Below are 7,841 nucleotides of genomic sequence, written 5' to 3'. Positions count from 1 at the left end.
CACCTTCTGCTCATTGGAGAAAAAGGTGAGATATAAACACAGTCAGTCAGTCAACCAATCAATTTTGCTAGACTCCCATTTTCCCCCATCCCCGAGCCAGCACCACCAAGGTGATAGGACCTAAAAAAAGGTAGAAGAAGAAGAGTTTGGATTTGATATCCAGCTTTATCACTACCCGAAGGAGTCTCAAAGCGGCTAACAATCTCTTTTCCCTTCCCTACAACAAACACTCTGTGAGGTGAGTGGGGCTGAGAGACTTCAGAGAAGTGTGACTGGCCCAAGGTCACCCAGCAGCTGCATGTGGAGGAGCGGAGACGTGAACCCGGTTCCCCAGATTACGAGTCCACCGCTCTTAACCACTACACCACGCTGGCTTTGGACCCCTGGACAGTTAAGTCCAGTCAAAGGCGACTTTGGGGTTGTGGCACTCATCTCGCTTTCAGGCCGAGGGAGCCAGCGTTTGTCCACAGATAGCTTTCTGGGTCATGTGGCCAGCATGATTAAACCTCTTCTGGCGCAACGGGACACAATGGAAACCAGAGCGCACGGAAACATAATTTACCTTCCCACTGCAGTGGTACCTCTTTATCTGCTTGTCCTGACATGCTTTTGAACTGCTAGTTTGGCAGGAGCTGGGACAGAGCAATGGCAGCTCACCCCGTTGCGGGGATTTAAATCACCAACCTTCTGATCAGCAAGCCCAAGTGGCTCAGTGGTTTAGACCACATACCTGGAAAGCTACAGATTCGCTTACACCTGTTGTAAGAGTTCACAGAATCACAGAATTCTAGAGCTAGAAAGGACCACAAGGGTCATCTAGTCCAGCCCCCTGCAATGCAGGAATTCCCCCCCCTAAGTGGGGCTCAGATGAGGAGTCTCACGCTGTACCGACTGAGCAACTCCTCAGTATTAAATAACACTCCTTTGTTGGGGACTCCTGTTTGCATCATTCATGAAGCAAATATTATGTCTGGAATAGACACTATTATTTATTTACTCATTTGCTTGCATCATTAAAAACCTTGTTGTTTACTCGTTTAGACGTGTCTAACTCTTCGTGACCCCCTGGACCAGAGCACACCAGGCACTCCTGTCTTCCACTGCCTCCCGCAGTTTGGTCAAACTCATGCTGGTAGCTTCGAGAACACTATCCAACCATCTTGTTCTCTGTCATCCCCTTCTCCTTGTGCCCTCCATCTTTCCCAACATCAGGGTCTTTTCCAGGGAGTCTTCCCTTCTCATGAGGTGGCCAAAGTCTTGGAGCCTCAGCTTCAGGATCTGTCCTTCAAGTGAGCACTCAGGGCTGATTTCCTTCAGAATGGAGAGGTTTGATCTTCTTGCAGTCCATGGGACTCTCAAGAGTCTCCTCCAGCACCAGAATTCAAAAGCATCCATTCTTCGGCGATCAGCCTTCTTTATGGTCCAGCTCTCACTTCCATACATCACTACTGGGAAAACCATAGCTTTAACTATACGGATCTTTGTTGGCAAGGTGATGTCTCTACTTTTTAAGATGCTTTCTGGGTTTGTCGTTGATTTTCTCCCAAGAAGCAGGCGTCTTTTAATTTTGTGACTGCTGTCACCATCTGCAGTGATCATGGAGCCCAAGAAAGTAAAATCTCTCACTGCCTCCATTTCTTCTCCTTCTATTTGCCAGAAGTGATGGGACCAGTGGCCATGTCTTTAGCAAAAAAAAAAAGGGGGGGGGTTGGGGTTGGCTTTCAGAATGCCTTCAAAAAAACCAATTCTTATGTGATCTCTGCCCCCAGGCTTATGATATAAAAAGATTCAATATGCAAGTGAAAAAGATCAGGGTGGGGGGTGGGAAAAAGAAAGCACAAATTGTTAAAGTTACACTTTTAAAAGTTATGGTCCCATCCACACTCTTCATTTAAAACAATATCATACCACTTTAGAACTGTGAGAGAACTATTGCACACCACCTTGAGTTTCTTGGAAGGAAGGTGGGATATGGATGTAACACAGAAATACATTTTGGGGTGGAATTCAGTTGCATACTGGGTAATCCAGGCTGTGCAATTAGAACTGATCTCCTGCGGAACATTCATCCATTTATTTTATCTGTATGCAGCTATTCCATGCAAAAAAAAAAAAAAGAGGCTCAAAATGGCTTACAAAAAAAGAAAACAGGAATGCATTTAAAACAACACCTCTAAAGCAGTTTTATAACTACACAAAACAACAGCAAACAAAAAACCCCACATTTTGGTACTAAAAACATTGCAAGATTACTTAAACAACATGTAGCATCTAAGAAGAGCAAAAATTACAAGGGAGATTCACAGTTTCACCTGAGTCTTAGAAACACCCCTCCCAAATAACACTTCCTCCCCCCTCGGAAAAAAAACCCCTGCAGACTTTTCTTGATAAGAAATAAATAAAGACATAAAGAAATAAATGACAAGCCAATGTCACCTGAACTTTAAGAAACTCTGTGCAAACAGATCGGCAAGAAAGCTTAATGAACAGGTTATCTGATCTGAAAGCAGCCCAGGCAGAAAACCAACATTGGTCATGTTATTTAGACGCCTGAGGCAGAATATCCCACAAGCTTCTCTGGGAGTTAAAATACAACAGCAACCCACACACAAGAAGAAAATAAGTTGTTGTTCTTTCCTGACACCCAGCTCACCCTCTTCCCTGAGCTCAGCGCTGGCAGCACTGGCGGGGGAAATAGGGAGCTTTCGGGATCAAATCAAAAGCCGGGATGGCTTTCATAATTCCAGGACTGTCCCTGGAGAATAGGGACCTTTGGGAGGGGGGTATGTGACGCAAGCAGCCTTTGATCTCTTAAAGACATGGGACACCCCCCCCCCTCTTTAACGCCAACCTGCAACTATGCGGAAATGGAAACAGCACCAGTATGGCCTGTTTTTGACCCCCAGGCCAGTTGCCAGAATATTTTGTATGTAAAAATACTGGAAATTGGGGCAGTTGCTAGATGCTTTTCAGTAAAGGCAGGATTCCCCCCTCCTTCCCTGCCCCCCAGTTGAATGCAACAGTTGCACGTTCCCTCTCTTCTTTAAAAAAGTATTAATTACCGTATTTTTTGCACCATAACACTCACTTTTTTCCTCCTAGAAAGTAAGGGGAAATGTCTGTGCGTGTTATGGAGAGAATGCCTACGGGTGGCATGCCTACGGATTTTCCTCCTCTAAAAACTACGTGTGTGTTATGGTCGGGTGCGTGTTATAGAGCGAAAACTACGGTACATTTATAGGTCACTTTTCTACCAATTTACCAATTCAATGCAGTTCAGTTTTTTAAAATACGTTAATGGCTTACTCATATAATAGAATTGGGGAAAGGGCCAGAGAGGGAAGAGGAAGATAAGGATGTCCAGGAGCTAAGGCTGCTACTCTCCTTCTCACGCAGCCAGGTTGAAGGCTGTGTTGCATAGTGATTAGAGCAGGGATCAGCAAACTTTTTAAGCAGGGGGCCGGTCCACTGTCCCTCAGACCTTGTGGGGGACCGGACTATATTTTGGAGAAAAAAATATGAATGAATTCCTATGCCCCGGTGTTATGTAGTGAGTTGAATAGGATCCAAACTGAAGCAGTCTGATTGGTCCTAGAACAATAGGATCCAAATTGCAGCAGTCTGATTAGTCCTAGAACAATAGTATTCAAAATGCAGCAGTCTGATTGGTCCTAGAACAAAGCAGCAGTATGATTGGTTGGCAGGAACCACCCAATCCTGCTCCAGATAGAAGTGAATCCACAACCTGATTGGCTTACAGTAGAATTCCGGAATTAGCCAATCATGTGCAGCCCATTGTGTAAATAATGTATATAAGCAGATACTGTGAGGGGACTTTCATTCATTCCTCCTCACCACTATGAGCTGAATAAAGAGCATGAAATCACTTTGCGACTCTGAGTATATTTCACCCACAAATAACCCAGAGAAGCATTTTAAATAAAAGGACACATTCTACTCATGTAAAAACATTCTGATTCCCAGACTGTCCACGGGCCGGATTTAGAAGGTGATTAGGCTGGATCTGGCCCCCGGGCCTTAGTTTGCCTCCCCATGGGTTAGAGGGACAGACTGGGACCTGGGTGACCTAGGGCTAGTCATTTACTCTCAACCTTACCTCCCTCGCAGGGTTGTTGTGAGGATAAAATGGGGAGGAGGAGAATGATGTGTGCCCCTTTGAGCTCCTTGGAGGAAAGGTGGGATACAAATGTGTAATAATAATAATAATAATAATAATAATAATAATTTATTTATACCCTGCCCATCTGGCTGGGTTTCCCCAGCCACTCGGGTGGCTTCCAACAATATTAAAATACAATAACCCATTAAACATTAAAAGCTGCCTTCAGATGTCGTCTAAAAGTCTGGTAGTTATTGTTCTCTTTGACATCTGGTGGGAGGGCGTTCCACAGGGTGGGCACCACCACCAAGAAGGCCCTCTGCCTGGTTCCCAGTAATTTGGCTTCTCACAGTGAGGGAACCGCCAGAAGGCCCTCAGAGCTGGACCTCAGTGTCCGGGCAGAACGATGGGGGTGGAGACGCTCCTTCAGGTATACTGGGCTGAGGCAATGAGCAATGATTACCATTCACTCTGGTTCCAATATGCTCTCACCGCTGGTGTTTGACGCCAAGTGCCCACAATTGTTTATTTAATAATATTTGCGTACTGCTTCACTGTAAAGAAAACCTCTAAGCACTTTATGAAGAATATAAAAGAGGCATCGATTTTTAAAAAAAATCAGCGTGAAAAGCAAGTTTATAAAACATGCAGAACGGATAAAAGCATACATTGCAAGATAAAACTGCAGATTAAAGTACATGTCTGTGTACAGTATATGTAAAGTTATTAACACAGAAGTAACTAAGAAGTTGATTAGAGACAGAATTTGTTTCCTGTGCTGTGTGTGTCCTATTTTCACTTTTGTTCAAACTGCACTCAGAGACTTGTTCTCCCAGTGATGAAAATGGAATGATGGATTTGTAGCAAAACCAGGCTTCCTCTCTTTCATCACCCCCCACTAGCTCTCTAGGGACTGAAAAGAGCATCATCGCTGCTCTTTCCTCCTTCCTCAAAGAGTGCCACATGCAGGAACCGCTCCACCGTTACCGCCTCCAGTTCTCTAACAGTCATCTGTCTCCAGCGGGGGCTTTTGCAACCAGCCTGCCTCCTCTTCCCTCTTCCTAGGAAAGAGGAATTGAGGAAATGCCGTCTGGTCCCCGTAACGCCGTCTGCCTCCTGGTGCATGGGGGATACTGTAGGGTTTTTCAAGACTGTGGGTTGAGATTACACATCATTCTGAGAGCTGCGTTTGTGGTGAAGAGGAAAGCGATGTCTCTGTGGTCAGTGCTGTGGGTGGGGGGAGTTTGGAGAGCAAAAAGAGAGACGGCTTCTCCCACTGGCTGGTCACACTTCCCTTTCAACTTGAGCACCAAACTGCACACAGCATAAAATGCATCTAATGTGCAGCTTTTAAAAAATGCTTTTTGCATCAGTTGGGCTGGTAGTTCACAGCAAGCACGGAGGGGGAATTTAAACCTTTAGGAGGAATTTAAACCTTTTCTCCCCCGCAGATACCTAGATGACAATGGTTCCTTCTCAAGCTGGAATTTCCACCGGGAACTTTCCCCCCAATGCAAACTGAGTACCAGTTGCTGGAAACCACAGGCTCCTGTATTCAAATCCTGCTTGCTGCTTTTCCACAGGCATCTGTCTGGCCACTGTGAGAACAGGTGAGCCATTGGCCTGATCCAGCAAGCTCTTCTTACCTTCTTACCTTGTTGCCTGACCTGGTACCTTAGAGTGGAGGATGGGTAACGAATTAAACCAGCATTAATAATGTTACTGATGGAAGAAGGTGTCTAACCTTCGATGAGGCCCACTTCTTCCCGGTTCCTGAGATATAGGGGCGCTCTGGCCCACAAGAAAGCCTTTTGTTCCGTGGGACCGATGGACGAGGCTGGGATGGATGGGACAGACTCTGTGGACAGACTAAGTGGACAGGCTCTGTGCTCTTGCTCCACCGCCCCAGAGAAGAATTTGCAATGTCCACCTCCAGACCCCCCTGGCAGCTGATGGGCCTCCCAGCCAAGCCCTCAGGGGAGTAATTGCTCACAAAGGGGGCTGACACGGCTTATTATTACCTTTGCTTTGAGTGACTGGCCTGTAGGGGGTCTTGGAGGCAGTGCCTGGCTGCCCTTTGCAGGATATGACCCTCCCAACACCAGCCAAGGACAGGTGGGCAGCAGCCATCTCAAGACATTCTAGTGCTGCTCCGCATCCACTTCTGGGTTGAACCCGAATCAAAAGTTGCTAACTTCCAGCGTGCCTCCATAAATATCTCTTTGGCCTTCTCTTCTTCATGTTCCCCTTCCTTTAACTGACCCAGCTTGCTGAAAGGCGCCGTCGTTTGATCCCGTGAACGTTCCCCCCCTAAAGAGCTCCAACATGTGTTACAAAATGAAAACCTACTTGATGATCAAAGACAGCTGTGTGTTCAAGAAGTGCCCAGTGGAATATCGCTGGGATGAGGCCGGGACCAGCACCGTCGCCAATGGACACAGCAGCAGCAGCATCACCATCAACAACAACCAGAACCCACAAGGGATGCTTACGGTCCCCCAGGAGGGCGCTGTGGCGGAGAGCTCCAGATCCAGCGTCTTCCACTCCTTCAAGAATTGCTCCAGCAAGTTCGCCAGGTATGCCATTGCTCATTCCATCGGCCGCTGGCTGCTCTACCCGGGTTCCGTTTGCCTCTTGAACAAAGTCCCGCCCAATATACTGGTGAACGCCCGAACTCGCCTCATTGAGGATTTCCATGGGAAACGGGCCAAGCTGATTGCCCGCGATGGGAACGAAATCGACACTATGTTTGTGGACAGGAGGAAGAGGAAAAGTCCAGAGAAACTGGGGATGCAGCTGGTGATCTGCTGCGAAGGGAATGGCAGTTTCTATGAGGTCGGATGCTTTTTCACCCCACTGAAGGCTGGGTACTCTGTCCTGGGGTGGAACCACCCTGGTTTCGGCAGGAGCACGGGAAAACCCTATCCGGCAAATGACGTCAACGCTATGGATGTGGTCATCCAATACGCCATACGTCGGCTGGGTTTTGCCCTGCCGGACATTGCCATCTACGGCTACTCCTTAGGGAGCTACACAGCCACCTGGGCTGCGAAGACTTATCCGGAGCTAGGGGGGTTGGTACTGGACGCCTCCTTTGACAGCTTGCTCCCTTTGGCCATGAAGGTGATGGCAAAGAGCTGGAAGAAGCTGGTGGTCAAGACCGTGACGGAGCACTTCAACCTCAACGTGGCGGAGATGCTGTGTCACTACCCCGGTCCAGTGCTGCTCATCAGGAGGACGTTGGACGAAATCACCAGCACCCACTTCTACTCGGAGAGCAAGCTGCCTGTCATCAAGACCAACCGAGCCAACGAGCTGCTCCTGCAGCTCTTGAGGTGCCGTTACCCCGACCTTATATCCGAGGAGGAGGAAGTGGTGCGCAACTGGCTGACAGCCGACTGTCCTCAGATGGACAACCTCATCTACAGCTGCTTCTACGAAGTGGATGAGGACTGGTGCCTCAAAACGCTCCGCGGCTACAAAGCCAGCCTTGGCTCCAACTGCAGCTTCCCGTGGAACGTCGGGAAGAACCTTCACCCCGCGAAGAGGCTGCAGATGGCCTTGTTTTTGGCCAAGAAGCACCTGAAGAACGTGGAGACCACCCATGGAAGAACTTTGCCACCAAATGAATTTCAAATGCCCTGGAAGCTCTAGCTCGGCTGGGGAGTTGGCGGCTTGACTGTAGAGAAAGAGAGAGAAATAAAAACTAGCATTCATCATT

General features: G+C 47.7%; 1 pseudogene across 1 annotated transcript; it reads left to right on the top strand.

Moving 5' to 3' along the window:
- Positions 1-6,166: 6,166 nt before the first annotated feature.
- LOC309534177 (ABHD16B pseudogene) lies at positions 6,167-7,841 on the top strand (annotated as a pseudogene). The gene has a single exon. The product of its transcript is annotated as an ABHD16B pseudogene (transcript).

The sequence above is a fragment of the Podarcis vaucheri genome, assembly GCF_965113315.1.
Source record: "Podarcis vaucheri genome assembly, chromosome: 6".
NCBI lineage: Eukaryota > Metazoa > Chordata > Lepidosauria > Squamata > Lacertidae > Podarcis > Podarcis vaucheri.
This window is presented reverse-complemented; position numbering and strand designations above follow the sequence as displayed.